General features: G+C 37.5%; 1 protein-coding gene across 1 annotated transcript in view; it reads right to left on the reverse strand.

Moving 5' to 3' along the window:
• The window catches only part of LOC126320020 (protein CFAP210), a 151,635-nt gene that overhangs the window by 104,136 nt on the left and 31,000 nt on the right, over positions 1-16,499 (reverse strand). The window lies entirely within an intron of this gene.

Raw genomic sequence — 16,499 nt, forward strand, 5'->3', positions numbered from 1 at the left:
ATTTTTCCTGTTACGGGCATTTGCATCACTGATTAGTGGTTTTGGAATTCCAGATTGCCCTGCAATGCCCTAGTTATGGAGCTCCTTTGTGTTTTGGTGCTGACAGGGCTCGCAAGTGCAACATTCAGTTCTGCAGTGACTTTGGCAGCTGTTGTCCTCTTATTTTTCTGCACGATAATCTTCAATGTCCATTTGTCACAATCTCTCAATAGACACTTTCATCTGAATTTCAAGTGTATGGGTGATGTTTTTCAGCTTTTCCTGTATTCTGTCTAAATCTTCAATATAGTGTTTCTTGAAATATCTGACACATCGGCTACCCTGGTTATGAAAGCATTCACCAACTGCAGGCTTGTCTAGCATTTATGTTCAAGCATGCATTTCTCATGATGTTCCATATTTTTGTCCAACCCCTGTATACTGGACCAAAACCACAAATTTAAATTACAGTTGCAGTTCATTATCCAGAATGCATGTAATGTAAGTATAAATAGCACATAGCAGAGAAGGCACCGAAGTAAACAAACCCTCATCTCCTCAACACAGATGATTGGTATGTTGCTCCTCAACACAGATGATTGGTATGTTGTGTGTGGACACATAAATAGCTCCAAAAATTACACCACCTTGCATTCACTTTTTTCACTCTCTCTCTCTCTCTCTCTCTCTCTCTCTCTCTCTCTCACACACACACACACACACACACACACACACACACACACAACACACACACACACACACACACACACACATACCTACATAAAATTTATTTTTCATGGACAGCTGTAATGATAGTATCAAGTCATTGTTAAAGAAACCTACAAATGTTATCAGATGAAACTCTGGACACTGAATTTCTGCACTATTGCCATTACACAGATGCCATTCCACAATATCTAGTGCAGTATGTTGTGAGACAAGCCTATCAGGTTGCTCCTACCACTGACAATAATCAATGTGAAACCCACAACATCCTCCATCCAAGCAGCACCAGGAGCATAGATTACTTGTTTGTACATTATATTATGATTAGCTAAGTAGAATAAAGTTATTTATTTAGCTTTCTCCTTTCTCTATGTGCTTTTGTAGTTTACAATTAAATTTCTTACTTGTTTGCATATTTACAAGGCTTTTAATAACTGTACAGAATAGATTTACGCTGTCTGTAGCACCAATGCCACTTGTTTTGATAAGGTCAATGACCTTTGATACCAGCTGTCAAGTACCAAGCTCCTTTCAAGCAGCATCATGAGGATAGATCATTTGTTGTGCATTATATCATGAATTTCTATTTAGGAGCAAGTTTATTATTTAGATTTGTCTGTTTCCTTTGTAGTTTAATCCTGACTTTTTTGTGTATTTGTTTGGTGCAGATTTTCATCATGGATATGACTGTTTGTCATGATTACTCAACACACACTTTTATCCATGCTGTGATTTAGAAGATTATGTTTCTCTGCTTTCCCTGTTTGTTTGATAAAGCTGCAATACTGTGCCTCTTGAAACACTAAACACTTTGGTTACTACCATCACGTGGATAGCATCTGTGAGTGTTGTTTTTGTATTTGAGCTGATTTGGAGTACCTTCACTCGCATCTCAAGGAGTTGCTATCTTTGGTCATGCAGCTTGAAACTGTCACCAATGGACATCACTGTAGGGGCCATATATGGGGATCCAAGGGATGTCCAGCAAGTCCTATGTGTACCTCAATTGGTCCACTGCTATGGTTTGCTCAGTTATTGCCCGCATTAAGATTGATGTCTCATCTATGGTCGAGTGGGAGATCATTTCAAGGTTCAAGGGCATCAAAAAGCTTTCTGAGATCTGATCATACATCCTTCCCAGTTTGGCTGACAGATTTCAGGAGATATCTATGGCTGATAAAGATCCTGAGCCAGATGCTGTAATTTACCCTCTTTCAGAGGAAGCCACCTGACCTGAAGGTTCAGGCATACACAGAGGAAAGGATTTTTGGTAGTTTTGGGAGCTGCAATGTTCGTCATGTAGGCATGTGATGCAGCCGCTTAGGGATATCGGTGCCAAGCAGCAGAAGAAATCCAGTGTACACTCTGTGTGTGCTGTGAAAAAGTCATCTAAGGTTGAAATGGATCCTTCCACATGCCATGAAGAGCATAGGGTGCAATCACCTGAAGGTGGTGGCTCATCTAAAGTAGTAAAGGCAGCCAGTCTTGCGTGCAAAAGATGAAGTCAGAGATAAAAATCGGTAGCAAACAATTAACAATTAATTGTTCACCACTCATTGCACATATCATATATTTTTAGAGATGTTACTCTATTTTTTTGATTCAATGGCAAACAAATTTTGTGGCTCTTAAGCTTGACAATTTTACATCTGTTTTAACAAACCTGTTTTATTTATACCATTTAAACCTTGTACATTTGTTTTAACATGCTTGCTTCATCTATGTACTTTTTGCCAATCCTTTGTAGGACACTACCGCACAATTCTTATTTTGATGTAGGCTTACCAATGATTTGAGTCAATTTAATTTCTGAAGATGGCACGTTAAACTGCCAGAACTGGTAAAATGAACCAAATAAAGCTTTTCTTAAGCAGATAACAACTGACTTTTTTCACTGTTGAAATATTCTGCAGCTGCAGTACTACAGCTACGAATAAAGTCTTTTCAGAATGCATAACATGTGTCCCACAACATCTGAATTTGATACATATTTTAACAACTATAAAACAATACTTAGGAAAGTAAAAAGAGTGCCAAAATGATGGAAAATGACAGGGACATAAGAAGTGCATCCAATAAAATTAAAAATGCTGTTTGTAATGTTGTAAAAAAAAAAAAAGAAACAGGAAGCAACAAAATTAAAATTAATAATATACAGTTCAATAAGAGTTCACGAACTATCACCAAACTGAAGGATGTAGTTGTTGTTGTTGTTGTGGTCTTCAGTCCAGAGACTGGTTTGATGCAGCTCTCCATGCTACTCTATCCTGTGCAAGCTTCTTCATCTCCCGGTACCTACTGCAACCTACATCCTTCTGAATCTGCTTAGTGTATTCATCTCTTGGTCTCCCTCTATGATTTTTACCCTCCACACTGCCTTCCAATACTAAATTGGTGATCCCTTGGTGCCTCAGAATATGCCCTACCAACCGATCCCTTTTTCTAGTCAAGTTGTGCCACAAATTTCTCTTCTCTCCAATTCTGTTCAATACCTCCTCATTAGTTATGTGATCTACCCATCTAATCTTCAGCATCCTTCTGTAGCACCACATTTCAAAAGCTTATATTCTCTTCTTGTTTAAAATATTTATCGTCCAAGTTTCACTTCCATACATGGCTACACTCCATACAAATACTTTCAGAAATGACTTCATAACATTTAAATCCAAACTCAATGTTAACAAATTTCTCTTCTTCAGAAACTCTTTCCTTGCCATTGCCAGTCTACATTTTATATCCAGGATGTAGTTAACGTGTTTAAAAGTTATTTTGTGGATATGACAGGAAAACTCGTTGAGAAAATGTCACTCTTATACATTCCATACAAATGACATCGAAACTTTATCAGAGAGACATCACAATATTTCTCATACCAACTAATATACAAGAAGTATAGCAAGAAATCAAGCTTCTAAAATCAAAACACTCAGCAGGAATAGATAACATCCCAGATTTTGTCACAAAAAGGGTGTGGCCTTAAATCTCTGTACCACTGACCTAACTTGTAGACCTGTTCTTCACATGTGGAAACTTTCCAGCCTGCTTAAAAATTGCTGCAGTAAAACCACTACACAAAAAAGGAAACCAAGAAGAGTTTCCATACTACAGCTTTTTCTCCATTGACTTGTGTTTTCAAAAATTCTGAGAAACATTTTTTTTTAAAAAAAAAGACTGCCTAATAAATAAAATGTAATATAATAATAGCATCACAATGCGGTTTTAGGAAAAATCACTCAATCAAAATAAGTAATTTTTCTTTTCTGTTTGAAATGCTGCCCTGAGCATATTCCTAAACTAATCTAAAGTATTTCATAAAATCAATCATGATAAATTACTTTGTAAGATTCAGAATTAGAGTATTAGAGGAACAGCACATAACTGGATTAATTCATACCACAGTGAAAGACAACAGCTCACATAAATGACACATTAAGTGACTGGTGCAGTCAGTACCCATCAGTCAGATTTATTAGCAGTGAATCATGGAGTTTCTGAAGGTTCTACAGGGTGTTACAAAAAGGTACGCCAAACTTTCAGGAAACATTCCTCACACACAAAGAAAGAAAATATGTTATGTGGACATGTGTCCAGAAACGCTACTTTCCATGTTAGAGCTCATTTTATTACTTCTCTTCAAATCACAGTAATCATGGAATGGAAACACACAGCAACAGAACGTACCAGCGTGACTTCAAACACTTTGTTACAGAAAATGTTCAAAATGTCCTCCGTTAGTGAGGATACATGGACCCACCCTCCGTCGCATGGTATCCCTGATGTGCTGATGCAGCCCAGGAGAATGGCGTATTGCATCACAGCCGTCCACAATACGAGCACAAAGACTCTCTACATTTGGTACCGGGGTTGCATAGACAAGAGCTTTCAAATGCCCCCGTAAATGAAAATCAGGAGGGTTGAGGTCAGGAGAGCATGGAGGCCATGGAATTGGTCCACCTCTACCAATCCATCGGTCACCAAATCTGTTGTTGAGAAGCGTACGAACACTTCAACTGAATTGTGCAGGAGCTCCATAGTGCATGAACCACATGTTGTGTCGTACTTGTAAAGGCACATGTTCTAGCAGCACAGGTAGAGTATCCCGAGTGCCTGCCCAAACATTCACAGAAAATCTATGTTGATGATGTGATTGCACAATTGCGTGCGGATTCTCATCAGCCCACACATGTTGGTTGTGAAAATTATAATTTGATCACGTTCGACTGGAGCCTCATCTGTAAAGAGAACATATGCACTGAAATGAGGATTGACACATTGTTGGATGAACCATTCGCAGAAGTGTACCCGTGGAGGCCAATTAGCTGCTGATAGTGCCTGCACATGCTGTACATGGTACGGAAACAACTGGTTCTCCAGTAACACCCTCCATAGAGTGACGTGGTCAATGTTACCTTGTACAGCAGCAATTTCTCTGACGCTGACATTAGGTTATCGTCAACTGCACAAAGAATTGCCTCGTCCATTGCAGGTGTCCTCGTCGTTCTAGGTCTTCCCCAGTCGCGAGTCATAGGCTGGAATGTTTCGTGCTCCCTAAGACGCCGACAATTGCTTCGAATGTCTGCCTGTCGGGACACCTTCGTTCTGGAAATCTGTCTCGATACAAACGTACCTCGCCACGGCTATTGCCCCTTGCTAATCCATACATCAAATGGGCATCTGCCAACTCCGCATTTGTAAACATTGCACTGACTGCAAAACCACGTTCGTGTTGAACAATGAGCAATGAGTCACATGTCAACACAAGCACTGAAGTCAACATTACCTTCCTTCAATTGGGCCAACTGGTGGTGAATCGAGGAAGTACAGTACATACTGACGAAACTAAAATGAGCTCTAACATGGAAATTAAGCATTTCTGAGCACATGTCCACATAACATCTTTTCTTTCTTTATGTGTGAGGAATGTTTCCTGAAAGTTTGGCTGTACCTTTTTGTAACACCCTGTATTTTGGGTTAAATCCTGCTCTCACTGTATGTGAATGATCTATTATCAACAAAGTTAATTAAGGCATGTTCTTGTGAGTTTAGTACAATTCTAAGTTACTTGTGTAACGTCTCAATTATAACTGGGACATTTTCTGACTGGCTAAAATATGCAGATGTTAAGCCTCCATTCAAGAAAGGGGATAAAGAGATACCATCAAACTACAGACCGATTTCACTTTTGCCAGTATTCTCAAAAATTTTAGAAAAAGTAATGTACAGGCAGCTTCTCAACCATCTGACCACAAATAACATATTATCAAGAACGCAGTTTGGATTTCTGAAGGGTTCTGATACCGAGAAGGCTATTTACAACTACAGTGAAAATATACTTAATTCATTAAATAACAAATTACAAGCAGCAGGTATTTTCTGTGATTTGTCAAAGGCATTTGATTGTGTGAACCACAACATCCTTTTAAATAAATTAGAATTCTATGGTGTCACGGGCAGTGCTGCAAAATGGATCGAGTCATACCTCGCTAACAGGAAACAATGGATGTCAGTGCAAGGGACTAGTGAATTAAGTCATCAGTCATCATCAGAATGGGAAGAAATTACATGTGGTGTCCCACAAGAATACATCTTAGGGCCATTGCTTCTTCTTGTGTACACTAATGATCTCTCATCAGTAACACTGCCAGAAGCAGAGTTCGTTTTGTTTGCAGATGACACAAGTATTTCAATAAATAGTATGTTGAGTGTAGTTCTAGAAATATCTGCTACTGATATTTTCAAGGATATTAATAAATGGTTTACAGCCAACTCACTGACATTAAACTTCGAAAAGACTCACTATATGCAATTCTGAACCTGTAAGAGCTTTCCACCCAGCATATGCATAAAGTATGAAGAAGAGCAGATGGAAGAGGTTGACAGTCTTGAATTCCTGGCATTACAACTTGATAATAAATTCAGTTGGGAGGAGCACAGCACAGAACTGCAGAAATGCCTTAACAAATCTGTATTTGCAATTTGAATGTTAGCAGACATAGGCAACATAAAAATGAAAAAGCTTGCATACTTAGCCTACTTTCATTCCATAATGTCATATGGTATAATATTTTGGGGTAACTCTAGAAGTCAACCACAACTTTTCAGAGTCCAAAAGCGTGTAATATGTATTATTTGTGGAGTAAATTCACGAACGTCCTGTAGAAACCTCTTCAAAGAACTGGGTGTACTAACTACTGCCTCTCAGTATATTTACTCCTTAATGAAATTTGTCTTAAATAATATATCTCTTTACCCAACAAACAGCTCAGTTCATCCATACGATACCAGGAACAAAAATGATCTGCACAGGGACTTAAAAGCATTTACTTTAGTTAAAAAAGGGGTCCATTACTCAGGAACGCTCATCTTCAATAATTTGCCAGCACACATAAAAAATTTAGTTACAAATAAATATCAGTTTAAAAGGAGTCTGAAAGACTTACTAGTGGTCAACTCCTTCTACTCCATTGACAATTCTTTTAGTAGAAACAAATGATGTATTTTATATACCCATACCATTAGTATCATTATTTCAGCTTAAAAATGATGTATTGTATATACTCATACTATAAGTATTGTTATTTCAGCTTTAAAAAAATACCATTAACGAGGATCTCCTTAGCACGGATCTATGGAACGAAAAACTAATCTAATCTAAACAGTAGCAACAGTAAACTATATCAATAACCAGATGACACCAGCATCTTAATTACAGTATGTAGCAAAGTAACATTTGAAAAAAACATTAAGGTCATCACAAAGAATATAGTAGGCTACTCTGAAGCAAACAGGTTGAGTATAAATCTGGCAAAAACTGTTACAATGGAGATATTGAGCACCTAGAATACTTCACTAGCTGATCCACATACTGAAATAAATGGGCAAACAATGGAAAAAACAGAGTCTACGAAATTTTTCAGTGTGTGGAAACAATGGAATGTGAGATGGGATACATACATAGAAAACATAAACAGAAAACTGAGCATAACACCTTTCATAATAAGAGTACTAAGAAACTGTGTATCATATAATAATCCCAGGTCCATACAGTTTGCTCATGTTCATTCAGTATCGAAATACAGGGCAGTATTTTGGGAAAATTGTGAGCATGTTTGAGATCATTTACATTACAGAAAAAGATTATTAGTCTAACTGAAGGGGTAGACCAAAGATCACCATACAAGCCACTATTTTAAATATTACTGCTTCCATGTCTTTATACACTAGGGAATGGAATTGTTATAAAAGAAAAATTAAACAGTAGCAGTCCATGCATCACCTGTAGAAAAGTTCTTCGTGCATTGCACTCCATGGTAACAAGATATGTTATGTATTAATCAGCACTGTCATATTCTACACTGAGTTCTCTCTTTGTTCTTGTATGAGTCAATTGCAAATCCAAGTTCATCATCTCAGTACCTTTAAGGTATAAGGTTCTAGGCATCATGCAAGAGAGTTGTCATGTCAACAAACAAGCATACCTTCATGTCTGTACTGATTCCCCTCAGTGATAGTAGACAGACAGACTCCATACGCTACCTTTTTTTTCATGTGCATATTGCTAGTTCAGTGCGTATGTAAATTCCCTCTTATGTGGTACTAGGTTACTAGGACAAATAGTATTAGCCTCTGAGTGCACAGGTCATTGACACGATGGCGTCTATGAATAGTAATTTGTGTAAATATTGGTCAATGTCAGTCCCAATATTTTTCAAGCAGTAACTTTGATGAGATGTGACATTCTGCCAAGTATGCATTTTAAAGGTCAAATGCTGACCTTACAAGCAGTTTTATTCACTGATGTAACAAGGAAATCTGCACTAACAATGACTTTTCCATAGCCTACTGACTACCAAAGAAAGAACCTGCATTATGTTATAATGTTTGCCAACCATCAACAAATGCTCATTCTTCAAACCTTACAATAAATTTTTCTGCTTGTTACAATAACTGATTTCACCAAGCGAAATATAGTAAATGGACAGAAGCAGGGGAAGAAGTCTGTCAATGCTGACATAGCAGGTTGAAATGACAGCTGTGACACATCATATCATCTGCAATCACCAGTGACGGTTGATACTATATGTCACAGAATCACATACCCACAGCTGCAATGTTCAATGTCCTGCTTGATGGAGCAACCACACAATCACTGCTGACCACCATGTCACATTTTTCTGACACAGGATTTTGTTAGCTTTTACCCATTATTATATTTCTTGTCTACAGGGTGTCTGAATATTTCATTTCCCTCTCTTGTCTACCCCTCGATTGTATGTGACCATATGAAAATTCTACACGCTATCCAGAACTGTGTAAGACTGAAACACTCATCTGTGCACTGACATCATTAATGTGTTATGCTACAAGACTTCTGTTGTACTTGATTAGATATGTGATATGTGTCCCAATCTCATCAATATAAGCTAATACAATTTTGCACATAACCTCATAAAGTTGCAGCATATACAGTGTACCTGCATACATTGTGATGAGGTCTTTTCATGAAATTTTTGTCACAAATTTCTCCTCCAAATTTGGAAATACTTTATTGACTCGCACAGGGAAAAATGACCATTGTCTTAAAATAAGGGAAATCAAATCAGAGCTTCACAGAAGAGCTTCTGTAAAGTTTGGAAGGTAGGAGACAAGGTACTGGCAGTATTGAAGCTGTGAGGACCAGTCGTGAGTCGTGCTTGGGTAGCTCAGTTGGTAGAGCACTTGCCCGTGAAAGGCAAAGGTCCCGAGTTCGAGTCTCGGTCTGGCACACAGTTTTAATCTGTCAGGAAGTTTCAATTCAGAGCTTGTATGGAAAGATTTAGGTGTTCATTTTATCACTTGCTATTCAAGAGTGGAACAGTCAAGAAATTAGTATGAAATTGTTTCTATGAACACTCTGCCAAGCACTTAAGTATGTAAACGTGCATGTACTGGTATATAAAAAAAAATTAGGACGCTATCAGTTTTCCTTCTCATCCTCATCCAATCCAAAGTCGTTCTCCATTTCTTACATTCATATTTGTAGTGGTCTCTTTAACATTAATATTGTGTCCTCCTTTTCTGCTAAACAAATAAAGTTACTCCAGTCTACATTCCTTTGTTGTGATGTAAGCATTAGAGCAAATGAAAATTTGAAGTTTGGTGCCTTTGTTGCTCTTAAGAACCTTTCTGGCACTTAACATCAAATTCACCTGTGCCAATGTATATACGCGAGGAATGCCAAGTTGCACCATATTTCAAATATGCTTTCAAATTGTAAGTCTCCCTACAACCTTCTAGTTAAGTTAAAACCTTCTAGTTAAGTTAATTTTCAGATCATAAGCAAGCAAAGGCAAACCACATCCCACAGAACCATGTTTATTAAAGCAATGTGGTGTTTAAGTCAACATTTAGGATTTTCATTGCTTCACTTTAGCTGTGCAAAAGTGTGGGTTGGTAACTTACTAAACAATATCAGACTGTTTTACCATAAAACAGAATTTGTAATAAAACTGCTGTGAAGAGGACTGCACATTTCACGCACTACTTACCACCGATCACTGTCATGAAATATATTTCTATCAGCACAATCTCAAACTAAAATTAGAATCAAGATACATATTCTATACTTGAGCTCCCATCTTATCTCAACTTTGGGCAACCTACCACCTAAAGGTTGGGTGTTGTTTTTGTGTGTTACTAAACATGTCATCCTATCCTAAACAAGACCAGCTCGCACACCTAAGAAAGAAATGTTGTCTCTTTATGCCAGCTTAATGTCAAATATGACTTTATTATATCAATAATATGAAGAGAAAGTGTAACTGCTCTCCTTCAAAAACATTTCTACTGTTCTTTCTCCCACTAAAACTTTGTTCTGAAGGAATGAGTTGCCAGTTCTGCATCTAATTAAAGAGTATACCCGTAAATCAGCTATTACTGCTGTACTATACAAAAGTGTGTTGTAAGTTGCTTGTGTATATGACAGCCATCATAAGATAAGCAATAAATGGTGAGCAAAATATGCACCAAAAATATTCTGGTGTCAAGGTTTGCTGGACAAACATTATAACAGGTGATGTACTGATTAAATATATCAGGGAATATCATTGTGTCTTATAATGCTTTATGGAGAAATTGATATTTTTAAAGCTAATTTTTGAAAGGCCAATACGGAAAGATAATAAAGTTTCAATCACACACTAATATGAGGTCTCACTGAGTCAAAAATTAGCTATTATGTTAATAATAGGGTGTGTTTATTTGGTATTGTTACAGGAGCTTGGCAATTTCTGTAGTTTATTTACTGTAGAAAAGTGCTTCACACACTGCACTCCATGGTAACAAGATATGTTATGTATTAATCAGCACTGTCATATTCTACGCTGAGTTCTCTCTTTGTTCTTGTATGAGTCAAGTGCAAATCCAAGTTCATCATCTCAGTTCATTTAAGGTATAAGGTTCTAGGCATCATGCAAGAGAGTTGTCATGTCAACAAACAGGCATACCTTCATGTCTGTACTGATTCCCCTCAGTGATAATAGACAGACAGACTCCATATGCTACTTTTTTTTCATGTGCATATTGCAAGTTCAGTGCGTGTGTAAATACCCTCTTATGTGGTACTAGGTTACTAGGACAAATAGTATTAGCCTCTGAGTGCACAGGTCATTGACATGATGGCATCTATGAACAGTAATTTGTGTAAATATTGGTCAATGTCAGTCCCAATATTTTTCAAGCAGTAACTTTGATGAGATGTGACATTCTGCCAAGTATGCATTTTAAAGGTCAAATGCTGACCTTACAAGCAGTTTTATTCACTGATGTAACAAGGAAATCTGCACTAACAATGACTTTTCCATAGCCTACTGACTACCAAAGAAAGAACCTGCACTATGTTATAATGTTTGCCAACCATCAACAAATGCTCATTCTTCAAACCTTAAAATAAATTTTTCTGCTTGTTACAATAACTGATTTCACCAAGCAAAATATAGTAAATGGACAGAAGCAGGGGAAGAAGTCTGTCAATGCTGACATAGCAGGTTGAAATGACAGCTGTGACACATCATATCATCTGCAATCACCAGTGACGGTTGATACTATATGTCACAGAATCACATACCCACAGCTGCAATGATCAATGTCCTGCTTGATGGAGCAACCACACAATCACTGCTGACCACCATGTCACATTTTTCTGACACAGGATTTTGTTAGCTTTTACCCATTATTGTATTTCTTGTTTACAGGGTGTCTGAATATTTCATTTCCCTCTCTTGTCTACCCCTTGATTGTAAGTGACCATATGAAAATTCTACACGCTATCCAGAACTGTGTAAGACTGAAACACTCATCTGTGCACTGACATTATTAATTTGTTATGCTACAAGACTTTGTTGTACTTGATTAGATATGTGATATGTGTCCCAATCTCATCAATGTAAGCTAATACAATTTTGCACATAGCCTCATAAAGTTGCAGCATACACAGTGTACCTAGCTTATCTCTGGTTTTATTGTTGTTATTGTGACAGATTGTCATAACACGCAACCAATGGACAATTTTCGCCTTTAAATTGCTAACTCTCTGTGCTGCTAACACACTTCTTCATCACTGACACATATGTTCTATATTATCATAACTTTATCTATGGCTATGCCTTAGTAACCTTGGCAGAGGATACTTCCATGTAACTCATGGACTCCGTAAAAAGTAAGGTTAGATTACAATACATTAAAAAGAGAGAGAGAGAGAGAGAGAGAGAGTTGTATGGTAGTGTTTGTTGTATTTGAAGCCCACTCTTGCTGTATAAAAAGTGTCTTAACAGCTCCACCATCTTTGTGGAATCAATAAAAGTCATTTCCATGCAACCAAATGAACATTTACGAGGGTCACTCCAAAAGAAATGCACACTATTTTTTTTTAATCCATCTTTTATTCTCTATGTTTTAAAGTTTTACAGTGTGTATATACATCTTTTAGGAACAATACTTTCATTTCTCCACACAATTTCCATCCCTCTCAATTGCCTTACGCCATCTTTGAACCAGCACATGTATACCCGCATGGTAAAATTCTGGACCAACTTGTTGGAACCACTGGTTGGCGCCATGCACAAGGAAGTCATCATCTTCAAACCTTGTTCCACGAAGAAAGTCTTTCAGTTTCCCAAAGAGATGATAGTCACATGGAGCCAGGTCAGGACTGTAAGGCGGGTGTTTTAGTGTTGTCCATCCAAGTTTCGTAATCGCTTCCATGGTTTTTTGACTGACATGTGGCCGTGCATTGTTGTGCAACAGCAAAACATCCTGCTTTTGCTGATGTGGTGACTCAGTCGAGCTTGAACTTTCTTCAGTGTCATCACACATGCATCAGAATTTATGCTGGTTCCACTTGGCATGATGTCCACAAGCAAGAGTCCTTCGGAATCGAAAAACACTGTAGCCATAACTTTTCCAGCAGAAGGTGTGGTTTTGAATTTTTTTTTCTTGGGTGGATTTGCATTATGCCACTCCATTGATTGCCTCTTCATCTCTGTTGAAAAATGATTGAGCCATGTTTCATCACCTGTTACAATTCTTCCAAGAAATTCATCTCCATCAGTCTCGTACTGTTCCAAAAGTTTGCTGCATACCATTTTTCTTGTTTCTTTGTGAGCCATTGCCAACGTCCTGGGAACCCACCTGGCACAAGCCTTTTTTTAACGCCAACACTTTCAGTATTCTGCAAACACTTCCTTGCCCTATCCCAACATAGCGTGACAATTCGTTCACTGTGATACTTCTGTCAGCAGTCACCAATTCATTAACTCTCTGCACATTATCTGGAGTGTGTGCAGTATGAGGCCTGCCTCTGTGAGGACAATCCTTAATATTGCCGTGCCCGCTTTCATCACGTAAGCTGCTTGCCCACTGACTAACTGTACTGTGATCGACAGCAGCATCTCCATACACCTTTTTCAACCTCTTGTGGATGTTTCCCACTGTTTTGTTTTCACAGCACAGGAGTTCTATGACAGCATGTTGTAACAGCCATCTTGAAGACATGCTGTGATGGTGTCACTCATGGGCACAGGTTGAATTAAGTTTGAAAACAAGTGGGAAGGATGTATCTACACACTGTAAAACTTTCACACATGCAGAATGAAAACTGTATTTTTACAAAAATAGTGTGCATTTCTTTTTGGAGTGACCCTCGTACATTCCATCACCAACACCACTGCAGGTACAGTGGTATGGGATTGACTCAAAACTTTTCTAACAGCACTGTAAAGAGATATCTACTGATTGTTTCCATATAGGGAATTCCACCACATATGAAATTCCATTACTATGATTTATCTTTCTTCACAAAATTAGTAGGTATTATTTAGACAGTGCAACACAAGTTGACAGACAGCTGGTACCATATATCACAGTCTCATACACAGGAAAATGGGTATATTAACGAACATGACAAAGTGGGTACAATCATGATGTTATGACTTTGTGTTATACACTGAATGACAAAGGATTAGAATTTTATCATGAGGTACCTTAGTGAATGAATTGTTATGATCACTGATATTTGAGAGTAAGTCTCTGTGTATATCTTTGTTATCTCACAGATTGCCAATATAACCAGAACTTCAGGAATTACTCCTCTGGCTAACAAATATTGCATTAACTTGCAAAGCAGGGAAGTGTGTCACTATTTTTATTTTATTTTTTTATTGATTCCTCTATAGACAAACTTTTCTGTGTGTCACTATACATACATATTTACACTATTTATGGTGGAATGCTAAAATGCTAATTGGGAAGTGGAGTCATCTCTTTTTTAATTTTATTTACGCTTTTTTATTTTTTCATCTGTAGACATATTTCTTTCTATGTATGTTGCCATTATACATATGTACACACATCATTTACAACAAAAGTAAATAAGATCATAAATTTTTTAAAAAATCTTTAGAATTTTCCTCACTGTGGTGGTCAACATGATATTTGAAATTTATCTGTCATCCATATGTGATGTTACCTTCTTCTTTAAAAAAAAAAATTGGCCACCAATTACCCTTCTTTTCATTTTTCTCATATATGCTTGGATCATTATGTGTCTTTCTTACTTTTTGATGATTTCTGATGGGACAATGCTCTAACATTGTAGTGACACCACCCAACATTACCATGGAAATTGAGTAGCTGGCACCATATTACTGTCCATCGTTGTCGTGCCACCACTCAGCCAACTCTGATCCTCAGGCATGCCCTCTGATGGGATTGAACCAGAATCCAGCTTATATGCTGGCCCAGGGCCTCTTCGAGCGTTTACGCAAGAGCAGTGGAGTGTGCACAGCCAGTGTTATCATACTGACTATGGTAGTATTCAGGTGAACACTATTTGTTTAGTTTGTTTGTTTTTTGTCCACAGATCATATTTTTACAGTGATAGCGGGCACATCATGTTGCAGTTTTATACAGAATAAACAAAACTGTTTAAAATTTATTATTGACATAGAAAAACAAAAAAATTAATTAATAATAATAACAACAATAACAAGAGATAACAGCAACCAGATAGAGTAGAAACAGCAAAAACACTGAGAAACATAAATTTTTTAGCAACACATAGTTCTGGTAATCACTAATAGCCTGCATTAATTTACCCAACAGTCTTGCAGACATAAGGGAAGCAGACAAAGTTACACATGTATGGCATTCTGCAGAAAAATTCTAAGACAATTTTCCACATAGTCTGTAAGTTCTCTTCTTCTTACAATGGAAAGTCCAAGAGGAATAACAATAATATGTTACTCTACCACACAGAGGAGGTGTTGATTTGCAGATAGCATAATGAAAAAGAACACAAAATATAATTGTAACACTATAGAGTGAGTGCTCATAATCAAACAGTGTGGGCCTCCACAGCCAGCATAGAAATATCACATCGCATTGGCAGAGATGTTGCAGCAAGTGATGCTCCATGTGATAAAACAGCATTATGTAAGCCAGCAAACCGGGTGCTCAGGCAGACTAATTTTTATGTGATGACTGTATGCTCAACTGTTAGACTGTGCTAGAACATATCATGTGGTTACATGTGATTGTATTGATTATTGTTTCATTCAGTGTCTTGGAGTATTTCTTCACCTAGAAGTAGAATAAAAGTTGGTGGTAGGAATATTGATATGGGGTCATTATTGTTATGTTCAACACCTCGTCTCTCTGCAGCTGGTGAGTTACAACAAAGAACAAATACTCATAATGGAACAGCTTTTTACTGCAGTGGAGAATAAAGCAGTTGTTCAGCCTTTGACCTTTCTATCAATGATGGCAATACCGAAAACTTATTTGGGTTAGACCCCTTCAGAATTTTTGAATACTCTACTTCCAACGAAGTGCATCTGGTATTGGAACAAGTTCTTTACCAACAAATGGATAAGTTCTGCTAGGAATATTCCTTCCTGTTTCCGGAAGGTTTAGGGTATGCTACTGATTCAAGGCTCAAATCACAATAAAACAGATGTTGTGCCCTTTTTTTTCATGGAAGCTATTCAAATTAGAACTAAATTGACTTACAAATTCAGGGCTTATCACGCCTGTCTCCTCTAGTGGGTGGTCTACCCCATTCATACTTTCGCTCTCTGGTAATTTTAAAAAATCTATAAATTCCCAATCTATTATTGATAACTGTCCATTACCCTGTCAGGATGAACTCTTAACATGACTTATGGGTGGGCAATATTTTTACAAAATATTATTGTCAGAAGCCATTCAGTATAGCTAATGCCTCTGCTATTTTCCAGCAATTTCTGGAACAACTCATTATT

The sequence above is a fragment of the Schistocerca gregaria genome, chromosome 2 (genome assembly GCF_023897955.1).
Source record: "Schistocerca gregaria isolate iqSchGreg1 chromosome 2, iqSchGreg1.2, whole genome shotgun sequence".
NCBI classification, from domain to species: domain Eukaryota; kingdom Metazoa; phylum Arthropoda; class Insecta; order Orthoptera; family Acrididae; genus Schistocerca; species Schistocerca gregaria.